Source organism: Carcharodon carcharias, chromosome 5, assembly GCF_017639515.1.
Source record: "Carcharodon carcharias isolate sCarCar2 chromosome 5, sCarCar2.pri, whole genome shotgun sequence".
Lineage (NCBI taxonomy): Eukaryota > Metazoa > Chordata > Chondrichthyes > Lamniformes > Lamnidae > Carcharodon > Carcharodon carcharias.
Window position 1 is genome coordinate 163,914,767 of NC_054471.1, and position 16,232 is coordinate 163,930,998.

Consider the following 16,232-nt stretch of genomic DNA (forward strand, 5'->3'; position numbering starts at 1 on the left):
CGTACAGTGCTACAGTATGCATGTGATAATATTTCTGAGTGTCATAGAGGTACAGTGTCTGAAAACCGGCAACCTCGTGACTGAGTCCATACCAGATTTCGGATCTTGCCAGTTTGCTAGTCAGATGGTTTGGGTTGGACAACTGAGGCTGGATCAGGTCAAGGGTTGCTGGGACCCCTCGGAGCGCAAGTAAAGACAGGCGTGTGAAGCCGATAACTAGTCTGCATGCCACTGCGCCAATGTACCACTTAGCCCAACAAGCCGCTAAGTTATTTTACTCATCTACTAATAATAACAATTCATATACGGCAGCTTAAAAAAATGTCCGGTTTTTGGACATCACTGGTTTTCGGTTAGCCGGATTTGGAACAGTGTGCCACCTCTATGGCCTCTTAGTCATATCTATCTTTTCTCTCTTCCCATAGGACTTATAACTTCCGGACTACATAAAGGACTGCACCACATCCCTCACCAGAAGCCACCTTCACTGGCCGAGGATGCACTGGAGAGACCAAACAGAGGTCGTAGTCCCCCGAGAGCTGAGACTCAAGCAGAAACACAGACAGGTAGAGAGGTAAGTGGAGCTCTTTTGAAATTTAAGGCCAACAAGACTAAAAAATGCTGTGGCTACTCTGCACACTATGATAGAGGAGAGGCTGGGAAGGATGGAAAGATCATATCATTGATGATTACTACCATCTCTGCCGTGCTGCAGCAGAGACAACATTTAAAAAGTATCAATCAGCACGATGCAGCAGTGAAAATCTTTTTGACCAGCCACTAAGCCACATGTGGACATCATTTCAAAACTCATAGAGTCAAATGGAAAGCTCTGTCCACAGTAACGAACTGTTTTGTTCTGTGCGGCACAGCTTTTTCCAGATACAAGTGAGCCATCAGCAGAATTACCAACATTCAGAGACTTGTCAATGTGTTGTGCAGATGCTTGGGAATGGGGTGGGGAATGGGAGCCGTGGCTGTACATCAGGCAACTTTCCAAATTGACTTGAATGGTTTTAAATAGCTTTGTGTCGGTAGAAAATATGTAGTGTAACCGACCCATGAATTTGAAGTAGTACATCCAAAGTCCTTTGAACTTGGTGAATTGACAAATAAATAAAAACTTTTGCAGTTGAGCATAAACAAGGGTTGGGATTGTGCTAGCATAGGTAGAAATGGTGTTCACTGAATTCAAGTTGACAAATGCTTTTGGCTGCCACGTTATCATTAACCTCTGCAGTTTCTGCAACAGCAATCTTTACCAGGACTATAAAAGTTTTTACAGTTTAGATTGATACCACAGTTTATAATTATTTAAGTGCTTTGCTGTCTTAAGAAGTTCTTTGATTACTGTACAAGGTACAACACCATGGATTGTTGCTCAAACACTTGGGCCTAGAAATTAGATCATGGCCAAATTGGGGTGAGATTCCTCTACAACAGACATGCCTAACGACATTGGCAGTAAGATCAAGTTAAATTGGTCTGCTGGCTTCATTAGGATAGTAGAGCTGTAGGTGCCAGATGAAGTTCCAGAGGCAGCTTGTCAGGAGGTGAGGGGAGGCAATAGATTGATTGATTCAGATGCTGTCAGAGGACCTCAGGACAATCTAGGAGGGGCGGCATTAAGGAGGAGGAATCAGCTTTCGGCAGCAGACCATGCTTTTAATGGGGAGTGAAAATGGGGTAAGTATAAAAACATGAAACTTTCCTTTTAAGTAGTAGATTCCAATGGTGCCTTTAAGGACCTGCTTTAGCGATATGTGCCTGAAGAAACTGATTGCAGGAGGCAGTGGACAGTCACAAACTAATTTCACAAGTGGGGCTGAAACAGTTGTGAAGCCCTGGATTTGCATATGCAATGAGCCCAATGCCAGTTCCAGGCATGCTCCCTGGATGCTTATTAGGCAGTCCGATCCAATATGGTGGACAGCAGACTTCTGGTGCGGACTGAGCATGCACATAATGCCTGCCATGTTGGACCTTTTAGCCAGCCTTTCAGGTCTCTGCATTGCAATTGTGAATCTAGGTCATGGAATCGTATTGCAAAATTATTCTGCTTTTCACTGTAGTTGGCTATTAAGACTGAAGGTGAATGAACTTTGTTACAAAGCTATGAATTTTGATATGCTGAATAGCCTTTATGATTCCTGGCTGCTCTTAAATTCCACTCATTTGTTTGTCACATGAGGACCCATTTTGTAAAAAAAAATTTACTTAAGTTATATAAGTTATATCAACAGAAATGTGTCATGGAAATTCCTTCACCCATGAGAGACCTGTAAAGCATGAGTGCTGCAGGAGTGAGTTATGATGGGTTTGCACGCATGACAGAATGTCCATAACATGCTGCCAGTGGTGCGATGTTTTATTTATCACATAGATTTACTTTTAAATACCTTTTGGAATGAGTTTTACAGGGAGAAGCATTAAGTGATAATTAACACCAATAAGTTTGATTTTTTTTATTTTCACTGCAGTTAATTATCACATTCCAGAATTATGGTATTGTCACGAATACCCACAGAACATTTTTTTTTCAAAATGCCCATTCACCATCATCTCACAGAATTTAAAAAAAAATTACAGATTTTTAGCAATTCTGCTATTTTATGCAAATTAGGAAGCCACAATAAGACACTTGAAGTTTATGCATGCAATATATTTCCACCCTTCAATTAAACCATGGCTGATCTGTGCTTCAGTTCCACTTACCCACCTCAGATACCCAGATATAACAAAAATCTATCAATATCAGTTTTTAACATTTCAATTTGACTCGGGCTTTTGGAGATAGATTGAGATTTCCACAACCCTTCATGTGGAAAAACGTTTCCTGATCTCACTCCAAATTATTTCGTCCATTAAGATTATGCCTCCTTGATCTGAATTCCAGAAGAAATGGTTCCTGTACCATCCTACAAAATCGCTTTATTATTTTAAACACCCCCACAGATAGCCCATCAATCTTCTAAACTTAAGGAAATGCAAATCATATTTATGATCATATTTTGCATAGGCAGTAATGATGTTCATTGAATTCAAGTTGACATCATAATTTAACCCTTTAAACACTGATATGATTCTGCTGAACTAATGCTGGATCCCCTCCAAGGGGATCCTGAGGTTCGGCTCTAGAAACTGGACATAGTACACCAGATAGAGTCTGTCGAATTCTCTGTATAACGGAAGGATTTCTTCACTTTTTGATTCTAACCCTACTGAGATAAAGGCAAACATTTCACTAGCCTTTTTGATTGTTTTGTACCTGTGCACTAACATTTAGTGATTTCTGTAGCTGGACAACTAAATCCTTTCACTCCAATACACTTCCTAGTGTCTCACCACTAAGAATCTTAGGTCCTGCTTTATCCCATGATCTTCTAAATTAGCTATTTTTGGTCTGTGTAACTTGTTTTGTCAAGGTAAAAGAATGGCTTTTTTTTGTAAAAGAAGCCCTAAAAATGCAATAGATCAATACACTATTTAATTATTAATAAATCTCTCTAGGTTAACCTCTAATATTTCCTCCTTAGCTCTAAATTTAAAAGAATGGCACACACACAGGTGCATGTGGCAACAACAATTGGCATTTATATAGCACCCTTAATGTGGTAAAATGTCCCAAAGTGCTTCACAAGAGCATTACCATGACATAAGACACACAAAGAGATATTAGGACAGGTGACCAAAAGCTTGGTCAAAGAGGTAGATTTTAAGGAGTGGCTTAATGAAGGAGAAAGAAAAAGAGAGGTGGAGAAGTGTGCAACACTGTACCTTTTACATTCAGGGATGGACATGGTACAGCCTAAGATTAATTAACAGATGTTGGCCCTATTTGCAACTGATGGCTACCGTCAATAGAAGTACAAAGGCTAACTGAATGAAGGGAGGCTATTGCTCAGTCAATGCAGTCACCTAGTTCCCTCATATTAAGTTACAAATGAGGAAAATCTTGCTGGTATCAGGAGCAAGGTGAAGATTAATGTGCTCAACACTTCTGCACTCATTTCATTTCAGGTCCATCAACCATTATACAAACCTAATTTGAGAACTGCTGCAACCTTTGGGAAGGTGCCATTTCAAACATTTCATACACCTTTTTGCATGTAATCTTTCATTGCAGCTAAGGTGGAGATAGGAGCTGAAGAACAGAAAATGGATGCCAAAACGCCCAGGCCAAAGTGCTTCCCTGCTGTTATGGGGTTATTTCTATGGTCAGTAGCAACCTGGGCAGCAGCTGATTTCAAATCCTTCCAGTTCTGACATAAATACCATGCTTAAAGCTTTATACTTGAGGACATTCTGTTATCCAGTGAAAGATGTGCTCCCTATCTAAGTCCATTGCCACCTTTGCATAGAAGAAGTGATGAAGCTATTGTCTCTTGTAAATTTAGCAAGGGACGCTTGTTCAATATGTGTGTGCAGAACAGACTGCCTGATGTGGCAGATATATCCTTGGCTGGCTTGGAAAGATCCCACAGCACAAAGGTGCTGCATTTACTCTCACAAAAACAACTTGTATTTAAATCGCACCTTTAATGTGATAAAATGTCCCAAGATGCTTCACAGGTGTGTTGTAAAGCAAAACTTGATACTGAGCCACATGAAGTGATATTAAGAATGTGGTAAAGTAGAGTACCATGTACCTTTAAGAGAATGCAAGTGGACTAACCATGTGATAATATTGACCAATCAATATATAGCACGGGCTACTGGTTAACTCTAAGTCTAGAGCTGGAGGTGGACATTTTATTACATTAAAAGTATGATTTAAATACAAGTTGTTTGTGTGAGGGTAAATACAGCACCTTTGTACTGCGGGATCCTTCCAAGCCAGTCAGGCTTGGGCTGACAAGTGGCAAGTAACATTTGTGCCACACAAGTGCCAGGCAGTGACCATCTCCAACAAGAGAGAACCCAACCATCTGCCCTTGACATTCAATGGCATTAGCATCATTGAACGCCCCCCCCACCGCCTCCCCCCACCCCACCCCATTATCAACATCTTGGGGTTTACCATTGACCAGAAACTAGATTGGACAAATCACATAAATATGGTGGTTATGAAAGCAGGTAAGACACTAGGAATCTTTGGCAAGAAACTCACCTCCTCACTCTCCAAAGCCTGTCCACCATTTACAAGACACAAGTCAGGAGTGTGATGGAATGCTCTCCACTTGCCTGGATAAGTGCAGCTCCCACAGCACTCACGAAGCTTGACACCATCCTGGACAAAGCAATCCACTTGATTGGTACCCCATCCACAAACGTTCACTCCCTTCACCACCAATGCACAGTAGCAGCAGTATGTACCATCTACAGGATGCACTGTAGGAATTTACCAAGCCTCCTAAGATAGAACCTTCCAAACCCACGACCACTACCATGTAGAAGGACAAGGGCAGCAGAAACATGGGAACACCACCACCTGGAAGTTCCCCTCCAAGTCACTCAACATACTGACTTGGAAAAATCACTGTTCCTTCACTGTCGCCGGGTCAAAATCCTGCTACTCCCCCCACTAACAGCAATGTGGGTGTACCTACACCACATGGATTGCAGCAGTTCAAGAAGGCAGCTCACCACCACCTTCTCAAGCGCAATTAGGAATGGGCAATAAAATGCTGATCCAGTCTGCAACACTGGCAGCTCATGAACAAATAAATGAAAAAAATGAAGCCAGAGTTAGAGTAACACAGATACATCAGAGAGTTGTAAGGCAGGAGAAGATAACAGAAATCGGGAAGAGCGAGGCCATGAAGGGATTTGAAAGCAAGGATGAGAATTTTCAAATCATGTTGTTGCTTGACCGGGAGCCAGTGCAAACCACCATAAGCCCAAATATGACATCAAGCTTACTCAGTCTGACTCAGCCTCAGACAGTTGCCAGGAAGAGGAATGGAGTCAGTAGCTCGGAAATGGTTTTTGTGGCGGTGGCTTTAGTCTTCCTAATATTTAACTGGAGCAAATTTCTGTGCATCCAATGCTGGATGTTGGACATGCAACGCGACAATTTAAAGACAGTTGAGTCATCACGAGCGGTGCTTATAAGATAGAGCTGTGTGGTGCCAACGTATATGTGAAAACTAACACTGTGCTTTTGGGTCATGTCACTGAGGGACAGCATGTAGATGAGAAATAGGGAGCCAAGGATAGATCATCACACCAGAGCTAATGGTGTGGGAATGAGAAGGGAAGTCATTGTAAATGATATTCTGGCTATGATTTGATAGATAAGAATGGAACCAGAATAATGCCATCCCACCCTGCAAGACAACAGTGGAGAGGCATTGAAGGAGAGTGGTGTGGTCAATCCTCTGTCAAGAAAACTCACTTTATGTCAAATAATGAGTTTTAATCTGCCAGCAGAAACCTGAATTGAACGTTTTAAAAACTGAGACTAAAGGTGGCCCGAGCTTGCAGCCAAAGATAGTTACTCAATTTGAACCGCTGTACCTTCCACATTCCAATCCATTGAGATGGAGACACCATGGGTGGGATTTCCCATTGGCAAGATATTCTGGTCCTTCCATAGTGAATGGAAGTTTGAATAGCCCGGGGTGTGGGGTGGGGGAGGTGATGGGGGGTGGGGTGTGGGGGTGGAAAATTCTGGCCCACGTCTGCAAAGACAACCAAGGACAGTGACCCGGGTAATGTGAGCGAATCACACATCCCATTAGTAATGCATTGGACAATTACCTGAGCTATTCAATGGTTGAAAACGAACCATTAAACCTAATCGGTTGGATGATGGGATCCGAGTTGAGAGGGGATTCCCAGATATGAACTGACTATTTACAAGGGGGAATACACCAGTAACGACCGTGTTTGAATCACTAGGTGGTGATCATATGACAGGCCCACCCATTGTGTGCTTAAACTTCTGCTTGCTCTGCATTAAGAGGACAAGCAGCTGAAATGTTGACGAGAGAAGACCCAAGTGGCGTTCCTGCTTCCTTCCTCTCTCCTCAATCTACCTTGTAAGCTTTGGAACCCTATGCTGATCATGACTACCCAAGGATGCCTCTGCTTCAGACAGAGGCTTCTTGAAGGAAATCAACCCCGCGCTACTGCCTCCAGAAATATAGCCAAATCAGCCGGCTACATACTTAAATCGCATCCATGAGGGAAAGAGCAGGATCACCAGATTCATCCTGAAGCCAACCAAGTCACCAAGACCAACCATATACCCTTTCCATTTCCCTGGACTCTAATTAATCTATCTTTCCCTGTTCTGTAATCTATTTTTGTGTGGTTGTGTGTGTGTACAAAAGTTGGAGTATTTTATTACTTTATTTAGGCCTGGTTATGTATAATAAAGCTAACTCTTCCTTCGTTAAACTCAAGAAAACCTATCCAACTGGTTCTTTTGTAATCACAGCGCATGAATCACTCATTGAATTGGCAAGTATACCCTTTGCACAAAAAAAAGTTGCAAGCAAATGAATAGTTGGAAAAGAGGGGAGCCATTTGACCCCTTCATGCCTGATCATGACACCTGTCAAAGGTTAAGGAGGCATAGTTTTCCTTTGCTACAGTCGCATGGGATATCCCTTGTGACTTTGTTAAGAACTGTTTTGGTACTGTGGTGGAGAGGAAACCATATTGGAGTGATTCAAACATGGCGTTCCAGGAAAGATGGGCATGGATTTAGGAGGCATCTGTTGTAATATGCCTTGAAGAAATAGCTACATGACATTACCAAAAGGGAAGTGCGTCATGCAGTCGAATCTTAGTTTCACTTTTGCCTTTGAGCAGAACTGACACACACGGTTCTGCTGCTGATGTCTTCAAGTTTTCTACCTGTATAAGTGTTCTTTTGTGCCTAGTTGAAATAAATGAACCCACAACATGTTTACACAATCCTGTATGGGAGATTAGTGGTTACATCATTATTACAAAATGACATGGTGTTCAGTGGTGGTCAAACAGCCTGACAGCAGGATTGAGTACATGGTGAACAGCCTTAGATTGTGCTATATGGCATGAGGCATATTCGACGTTCTGGTCAGACTGCAACAAAGTTGCAGCGGTGCAGAGTTGCAACAGTGAATGTTGAAATCGCAGTGTGATGACTCCTTTGAAGACACACTGCCAGGACTGTGCGCAGATAAAGAGCTGGTAAGCAGACAGATCCCTCATGGTGAGATTGCAGCACATAGCCTGTCAGTTCATTGAGTGGGACAGTGTGTCGAGAGGAACAGCACTGGGTTAGCTCAGTCAGGAAAGGTGAGCGACCAGATTGTGGGCCAGATCGATAGTGAGCAAGGGAGAGTCATTGTGACTTTAACAGGCGGAACGTCGGAAAGCGGGTGAATCAGCTACGACAACACTCATCCAATGCACTATCAGAGAAGAAAGGTCAAAGGGATATTGTCAACATTTCCACAAAATTCCTCAGTTTCAACTGTGATGCAGCTGACCTACTATCCAAATTGAAAATGTTCAAACAGTACACAGAGTTATGGTTTCTTGATTCAGGAGTATCTGAACCAGACAAGCAAGCCATATAAATTCACCCTACAAATGGGGATGTAGGTTCACACAGGTTGAACACATCAGGATTGACAGCAGAAGAACTAAAGGATCCCCAGAAGATAAGGACTATGTTGGAAGACCGGTTCAGAATCAGCTTAAACTTCCATATTCATCGACTAGAGTTCATGTCATTTCACAAACAGCCTACAGAATCCACAGACCACTGCATCAGCAGATGCAGATTGTGTTGGTGAAATTATTAACGAGAATAAAACAAACAATTGAGGTTGTACTTAGGACCTATAAGCTCCATCACCCTGTAAGGGTCACTTCATGCTTATATCCATACATGAGTAGTCCTTCGGTGCTATACGTTTTGGGTTTGTCTAGCAGATCTTTCCGGAATCCATCAGCAGATGCAGAGAAAAGGGTAAGTACCTAATTTTTCAAACGCAGAACTAGCAGACAGAATTGTTGAGTTGGTGATCACATCCACTTCCATGGAAGCATTCCGGAAAGATCTGCTAGACAAACCCAAAATGTATAGCACCGAAGAACTACTCATGTATGGACATAAACATGAAGTGACCCTTACAGGGTGATGAAGCTTATAGGTCCTAAGTACAACCCCAATTGTTTGTTTTATTCTTGTTAATAATTTCACCAACACAATGTGCAAGCACTGAAAAGCTAAATCTTTGATACAATAACATGAAAGCAGTTTTTAAACTAACCAGCATTTTAAAATCGCAACTATAAACTCAGTTACTGCTGTAACACAATCAGTCATTTTAGTTGACTGGCTTCATGCAGTGTGGAAGGTTTGTATCCACTGAGCGATATCACATTAGCATGGATTGCAGGGACTTCCACACTGAGGCCATTTCCTGCTGTTGAGTGTAATTAAAAAATATGGAACGCTTCACGAATTTGTGTGTCATCCTTGAGCAAGGGCCTTGCTGATGCACTTATCAGCACATTCAAACCTAGCAAGGCATGTGGAAAGTATGGCCTTCTGCATGCACCTAGGAAATGTCCAGCTTTGCAGCAATTCTGCAAGGCATATGGTAGAAAGGGCCATTGGCAGGGGCAGTGCACTAGAGCAAAGGCTGATGCAGATACAGAGAGCTGTGCACTGATCCAAACAAACTTTATGCAACAGGTGCCTTCAAACAATAAGACTGACCATGAGTATCCCGTCAGAAACATATACATGAGGTGTTTGACAAACCACAAACTGACGATAATGCGCGCAAGAGACGAAGAGCAGTGAACACGTTTCACACCATCAATCTTCGAATTATCTGCCCTAAGAAAGTTGGTAATTATTTGTTATTGGCCAAGATTGACAGGGGCAATGCCAACATCCTATCTCTGTGGATTCTCAAAGGCATGTATCTATATATAGATGCAGAAGGCCATGGCGAAACCTACTACTGCGCAACTTTCAGCGTACAATGGTTCACTAATTCCATGGTCCTGGAGTGCAAGTAGAGCAATCTTCCTGGGTGTCACAGATGTTCTACATCATGGGGACTAAAGATCCAGTGATGTAGGTCTACCAGCATGCTGTGAATTCACACAAGTAACGATTCATTGAATCAGTCAAACCTCACACAGCAAATCAACCTCAGAAGCTACTCCTATTGCCTCAGGTCATGACCTAACATCAAAATATCCAGAAAGTTTCGACAAAATTTCAAGGGAGCTGTAACATTACACTTGCAGGAGAATGCAAGTACATCAATTGATCTGGTACATGTTGCACAACGTTAATGCCAGCAGCTACAAGAAGAAACAGCAAAAAGTTCCACACTACAAAAACTGTGGAAAACTATCACTGAAGGGTGGCCTGATTCAATTCAGCATGTCCACAAACATATAAGACCATTTTCACCTTACCAGGACAAGCTAAGCATCTCTAGGGGAGTCATGTTTAAAGGCAGGCAGGTCAAGCTATTTGGATTTCAGTAAGGAACACTAGCAATAGGGAAATAAAATTAAATCAAATCAAAGTGAAATAAAGTAAACCAAAGTAAGATAAAATTAGCATAAGTATAGTAAAGTAGAGTTACCAGTAATTTATTCTACTCATTCTACTTATTCTAAGTATAATAAATAGATTTTAGAGTTAGGGGATGGCAGGTCAGCTTGGCCAAGTGGCATGTACATCCTGTGGTACTTGTGAAGTCGTGGATGCACCATGTGTCCCAGACAAACACATCTGTAGGAAGTGTCACCAGCTGCACAAGCTTGAGCTCTGGGTTTTCGAATTGAGTGACGGCTGGAGTCACTGTTGTGTGTCCATGAGACAGAGGACTACATAGACAGCACATTTAGGGAGGTGGTCACACTGCAGGTAAGAAGTGTACACCCAGAGAGGGAATGGATGACCGCAAGGCAGTGAAAGGGAACCAGGCAGGTAGTGCAGGCACCTCTGAGTCTATTCTACTTGCTAATCATTATTCCATTTTGGATGCTGATGAGGGCGATGGTTCCTCAGGGGAGTGCAAGCCTGTGGCACCACGGGCGGTTCAGCTGTTCAGTGGGGGAGGAAAAAGAATGGATGGGCAATAGTGATAGGGGGATTCCATAGTCAGGAGATCAGACAGACGTTTCTGAGGCAGTAAATGTGACTCCAGGATGATGTGTTGCCTCCCTGGTGCCAGGGTCACGGAACAGCTGCAGGACATCCTTTGGGTGGAGGGGGATCAGTCAGAAGTCGTGGTTCACATTGGTACCAATGACATAGGTAAGAAGAGGGATGAGTTCCTGAAAGCAGGCTTCAAGGAGTTAGGAAGGAAATTAAAAATCGGACCTCAAAAGCAGTAATCTCAGGATTACTCCCAATGCCACGTGCTAGTGAGCATAGGAATAGGGAGATTGAGTGATTAAATAAATGGCTGGAGAACTGGTGTAGGAGGGAGGGCATCAGATTTCTGAGGCATTGGGACTGGTTCTGGGGTAGGTGGGTCCTGTACAAGCTGAACAAGTTACATCTTAACAGGGCTGGGATTGATAGTCTGTCCTCTAATCAGCTCCTTAACATACTGCTCTAGAAAACCATCCCGAACACACTCCAGAAACTCGTCTTCCACAGCATTAGTGTTCAATTGGTTTACCCAGTCGATGTGCAGATTGAAATCATCCATGTTTACTGTATTACCCAAGCTACATGCTTCTCTCATCTCCTGATTAATACCATGCCCGACATTATTGGCCACCAAACAGTAGTAGTAAACAACACCAACCAATGTCTGCTGCCCTTTGCTGTTTCTTAGCTCCACCCAAACAGATTCCACACATTGTTCTTCTGATCTGAGATCCCTCCTTACTAATGCACTGAGGGAGATTTGCTAATGCTTTTGGGGTGGGTTTAAACTAGGTTGTCAGGATGGTGGGAACCTGAGGGGTGGTCCAAATTGGAAGAAAGTAAAGTTGGTAACAGGAAGTATTAGTGAGATTAGAAGGCAGGAGAAACAACACAGGGCATTGACTATGCTTCGGTTATGGAATGATGTCAAAAAAACAAAGTTAAGAGCATGCTTCCTGAATGATCCCAGCATTCGCAATAAGGTAGACGATCTAAAGGCACAAATAGAGATAAATGGGTATGATATAATTGCCATTATGGAAACATGGCTGCATAGTGGCCAAGACTGGGAACTGAATATTTAAGGATATTCGACGGTTAGGAAGGACAGACAAGGAGGGAAAGGAGGTGGAATTGCGCTGATAATAAGGGATGGGATCAGTGCATTAGTAAGGAGGGATCTCAGATTGGAAGAACAATGTGTGAAATCTGTTTGGGTGGAGCTAAGAAACAGCAAAGGGCAGCAGATATTGGTTGGAGTTGTTTACTACTACTGTTTGGTGGCTGATAATGTCAGGCATGATATTAATCAGGAGATGAGAGAAGCATGTAGCATGGGTAATACAGTAAACATGGGTGATTTCAATCTGCACATAGACTGGGTAAACCCATTGAGCACTAATGCTGTGGAAGACGAGTTTCTGGAGTGTGTTCGGGATGGTTTTCTAGAGCAGTATGTTAAGGAGCTGATTAGAGGACAGACTACTTTAGATCTAGTATTATGTAAAAGAACCTTTAGGGATGAGTGACCACAACATGATAGAATTTTACATTATGTTTGAAAGTGAAGTAGTTCACTTTGAAGCAAGGGTGTTAAAGTTGGATAAAGGAAATTATGAAGACATGAGGGACAAATTGGCTGAAGTGGACCAGGAAAATATATTAACAGGTATGATTGTACATAGGCAATGGATGGTCTTCAAAGAATTATTACAAAGCTTACAGCACCTATACATTCCTTCAAGGTGCAAAAAAAGTCAGTCAACTGTGGCTGACATAGGAAGTTAAGGATTGAATAAGATTAAAAGAAAAGGTTTAATAATTTGCCAGAAGTAGTAGTAAACCTGAGGATTGGGAGGTTTTTAGAATGCAGCAAAGTGAGACCAAAAAACTGGTAAAGAAAGGGAGAATAGAATGTGAATGCAATCTAACAAAAAACATAAAATTGGATTGTAAAAGCTTCTATAGGTATGTAAAAAGGAAGCATTTGGCTAAGACATATGTAGGTCCATTACAGACAGAGTCAGGAGAATTCATAATGGGGAATGGAGAAATGGCAGAAGAGCTAAATGGTTACTTTGTGTCTGTTTTCACTGAGGAAAATACAGGAAATATCCCAGATTTAGAGATGAGGGAAAATGAGGAATTGAAGGGAATTAGTATAAGTAAGAAAGCTGTATTGGAGGAATTAATGGGACTGAAAGTTGATAAGTCCCCAGGACCTGATATTCTGCAACACATAGTATTGAAAAGGGTTGCTATGAGATAGTGGACCTATTGGTGATCATTTTCCAAAATTCTATAGATTCTGGAGTGATTCTTGAAGATTGGAAGGTCGCAAATGTCACCCCACTATTTAAAAGAGTCAACAGGGAACCACAGACCTATTAACCTTACAACAGCTGTAGGGAAAATAGAGAATCTATTATAAAGGATGTGACAAATGGATTCTTGGATAATCATGGACAGAATCTTCTGCCGGTTGGGCGGGCGTGGGCGGATGTGGAGTCGATAGCCGCTCACGATCGGCTCCGCTGCTGCCATTTTCGCGGGCAGGCCAATTAAGGCCCACCCATTGTGAAATGCAGCTCTCGAGGACAGCGGGAGGAGGTGCGCGGTGGCAAGACTACAATGACCATCAGGTACAATGGCGACCCAGCAGCCTGTTTAAAGAGTGAACAGGCAGCCTTGCAAAGGCTGTCAACCATGGCCAACAGAAGGGCTCCCAAGAGCACTGCTGGTGAGCAGGCGAGACAGGGGGGCAGGTCGGCGGGGCACTGTGCCCCTTGCTTCTCAGACGAGTGCCTTGCTGCTGTCCTTGAGAAAGTGGCAACATGGCATGAGATCCTCGTGCCAAGGGATAGGAGGAGGAGGGTCCCCCATATGACCAGATTTGCCTGGGAGGAGTGGCAGAAATTGTCAGTCTGCACAATGTGGTGCGACGTACCTGGATTCAGTGTCGCAAGCACTTCAATGACCTCTTGTGCTTGGGAAGGGTGAGTACCGTGTTGGCCTGGGTCACTAAACACAGCAGTTAGGTTCCCCCTGGCCCCCGGCCCAATGCTCTCCCCCCCGCCGCCCTCCCCAGCCCAACTCGGAATGTAGTTACTGCATTGAATCATTCACGGCATGTGGCCTTCGCTGGGTGGGCCAGCATTTATTGCCCATGCCTAGTTGCCCCTGAGAGGGTTGTGCCAAGCTGGATTCTGTACCCGCTGCATGTGGTACACTTACACCCACAGTCCTGTTTTGGGAGCAACCTCAAGGATCTGCGCCTAGATGCAGTGCTGCATCTCTGATCTCTGAAACATGTCAAAGTCAGGCTGCTGACTGACTGGGAGGGGAACTTCCAGGTGGCAGGGCACCCATCCATCTGCTGCCCTTGGCATTCCACGTATTTGTGCATCCTTGCTTTGCAAGGGTAAACCGTGTGGGTGGCAAATGTGATGGAGGCAGCATCTGGGCAAGGGGGTCAGCCCTGGCTGCTTGGTGTGAGTGTGCGGCTGCTCCAAGGTCACGATTCACTGGAGCCCTGCAATGTTTCACTCAGTTTGGGGTGGCAGGGATCCGATGGGAATCCAGGTACAGGCTGGACTAATCAATGCTCCTCTCTCCTTTCAGGAGAAGACTGCACACAATAACGCTGAGCGGATGTGGACTGGTGAAGGCCAGGCACAATTGGCGATTATAACCAGATACGAGCAGGAGGCGACGGAACTGGAGAGGCCCCATGCGCCCAGGTCCATTGGTAGCGGTGAGTCTGGGGTGCTGGGGGGAGGTAAGACTGCTGAGCACTGAGGTCACCATGTCTGTCCGTGCAACCATTCCACTGTTGACAGTTTAGTGATTTAAGCTTCCAACGTGCCTTTCCCATTGATTATGGAAGGAGGATCGCATCCTGACCTGGGGGCCAGGCAAGCACAATAACATTGCCTCGACTTCAACAAATCAAATGTCCTTGTTGTTCCTTTCAGCCTCACTGGAGCAGACCCGGAACAAGGAAGCAGAGGGCATGCCACTAATATCTGAGGGCCTGGATGAATTACAAACACCAGCGTCACACCATCTCTGCCAGGCAGGCACCAGTGCAGAAACTAGCACTTCAGTGGGGATTAGATCATCGGCTAGTGTCCCGGGGCACAGTGGTGAGGGCACTTCGCACTTGCTTGGAGTGCAGGCAGAGACAGAGAGTGCCCATGGCGCCGGCAGTCGGAGGACTGCAGTGGACCAGGCACATGCTCATTTGGTGGCTGATGATGTACCTCTGGAGTCGCCCCTGAGGCAGCAGATGCTGGATGTCCAGCAGGCTGTGCAGGAGGATCTGGCAGAGATACATGAGGCAATGCGTGCCATGGTCTCCGTGATGGAGGAGCCCATGCAGAGCATCAGCAATGCATTCACCCTCATGGCCGAGCGCAATGCTTCCTCCATGGAGAGAGTGGCGACTCTCATGGAGAGGTTCCTCCAGGAGAACAATCAGGGCTTCCTGAGGATGCGCTCAGACCTAAAAGCCCTCACAGCGGCATTGTGCTCAGTTGATCAGTGTCAGTGTGGGAGATGGGTTGGGCACTAAGTATCCCAGCTAGGTGCCCATCCATCAAAGGTGAGCAGGGAGGTCCAAAGCGACCTCACATTGGCACATAAGCTGCCTGTCATCTCTGCGGGCTCCAGATGAGGTCATCAGCTTCTCTGCCCTTCTGCCAGTGACCATGGATCCAATGAGATTCCCGCAACTGGGGAGACACCAACCATGCACTGGCCACTCCCTCCCAGGCAGGGCCATTAAAGGCCACAGGCCAGAGGATACCTGCCAAGGTCATCAAGGCCAACAGGACAGCAGAGTGAGCAGGCTCTCTCCAATGCCAGTGCCAGCGAGGGGGGGAGCAGCTAGACGTAACACTCGAAAATGTAAGCTTAAGGTACCTTAGGCACAACACAGGCTTCTCACTGGTGGTTTTATGTTGCCCCGCTATTAGTTGATTATAATTTGGTGTGCAGCTCAACACCTTTGAATTAAGTCTCTTTTCTGTTTTATTTGTTACATTCATTCAATGCTTTATTCGTGAACAAGGCTCAGGGTGATTCCTTACTTCTGCAAGTGGATGGGAATCCATGATGTTATGAGTGACTTGTTTGTCATTGAACTTCATTGACAAGG

General features: G+C 44.3%; 1 pseudogene; it reads right to left on the reverse strand.

Moving 5' to 3' along the window:
• Window positions 1-9,387: 9,387 nt before the first annotated feature.
• LOC121278528 lies at window positions 9,388-9,445 on the reverse strand (annotated as a pseudogene).
• Between the last annotated feature and the right edge of the window lie 6,787 nt (window positions 9,446-16,232).